General features: G+C 39.1%; 1 non-coding gene across 1 annotated transcript; it reads left to right on the top strand.

Moving 5' to 3' along the window:
- The first annotated feature begins 824 nt into the window (after positions 1-824).
- Positions 825-932, top strand: LOC121229935 (small nucleolar RNA R71). Its single transcript, XR_005927886.1, has one exon. It is a non-coding gene; the product is annotated as a small nucleolar RNA R71 (small nucleolar RNA).
- The last annotated feature ends 488 nt before the right edge of the window (positions 933-1,420 follow it).

Below are 1,420 nucleotides of genomic sequence, written 5' to 3'. Positions count from 1 at the left end.
ATAACCTACGTCACTTTTACCTTTGCTCACCACAGTTTCTTGCATCAATTCTGGCTCAGGTGCAATGAATCCTTATCTTGAGTACTAATTGCGTTGAGGTGTTCCCTTGGATTAGGTTCAGTATTACTTGGTAAGCTACCTTCTGGTCGTTCGGAGATTAATTTGGATAACTGGCCTATCTGAGTTTCGAACCCTTAGATCGATGCTTGTTGATTCTTAAGTGCTGTCTCGGTATTTTGGAAACGAGTTTCTGAAACAGAGATGAATTTAGAGAGCATCTCTTCAAGGTTTGGTTTCTTCTATTGTTGATAAGGTGGCTGTTGAAAACCCTGAGGATTTTGTGGCTTTTGATTCCCTTGACCACCCCAGGAGAAATTTGGGTGGTTCCTCCAACCTGTATTATAAGTATTACTGTATGGGCTATTTTGAGATCTAAAGTTATTGTTACCCATATAGTTGACTTGTTCCTCATCAGTTGTGGGATTGAAGGATTGATATTCTGTATGCACACTCCTCTATTTGAGTCACACCTTATTACTGGATGTACCTGCGTAGAACCAAGTAAACCATCAATCTTTTTATTGAGAAGTTCTACCTGATTTGACAGCATAGTAACTGAGGCGAAGTTATAAACGTCGGCTGTTTTTGTTGGGTTAGTCCTCATGACTTGCCACTGATAGTTATTTAGTGACATTTCTTCTATAAACTCATAGGCATCTTCAGGTGTTTTATTGTTGATGGTTCTGCCAGCAACTGCGTCAACCATTTGTCGAGTCGAAGGATTCAGACCATTGTGGAATGTTTGCACTTGAAGCCAAAGTAGAAACCCATTGTGAGGGCACCTTCTCAGTAAGTCCTTGTATCTCTCCCATGCATCGTAAAGTGTTTCTAAATCCATCTGCACAAAAGAAGAGATATCATTACGTAATTTTGCCGTTTTAGCCGGCGGAAAATATTTTAGTAAGAATTTTTCGATCATTTGTTCCCAAGTAGTAATTGACCCTTGTGGTAACGAGTTCAACCACTATTTATCTTTGTTCCTCAATGAAAAAGGAAATACCCGAAGACGAATGGCATCATCAAAAACACCATTGATTTTAAATGTATCACAGAATTTTAGAAAGTTTGCTAAGTGAGCATTGGGATCTTCATCCTGTAAATCGTCAAACTGAACAAATTGTTGTATCATTTGAATTGTGTTAGGTTTCAGTTCAAAAGTGTTTGCAGCTATAGTAGGTCTAACTATGCTAGATTTGGTTCCTGTTAAAAGAAGGTTTAGCATAGTCATACATATTACGTGGAGCAAGATTATGATTAGTCGCAATTGTAGGAGGTAGCTGATTGCCTTGGTTTTTAGCCATCTCGTCGGTTGGGGTTGAGTATCGTCTTCTTGCTCTCTCTCCGTGTATCTTAAGCTGAG

The sequence above is a fragment of the Gossypium hirsutum genome, chromosome A05 (genome assembly GCF_007990345.1).
Source record: "Gossypium hirsutum isolate 1008001.06 chromosome A05, Gossypium_hirsutum_v2.1, whole genome shotgun sequence".
Classification (NCBI taxonomy): Eukaryota; Viridiplantae; Streptophyta; class Magnoliopsida; order Malvales; family Malvaceae; genus Gossypium; species Gossypium hirsutum.
The sequence above is the reverse complement of the archived record's forward strand: the minus strand, read 5'-3'. Positions and strand labels throughout refer to the sequence as shown.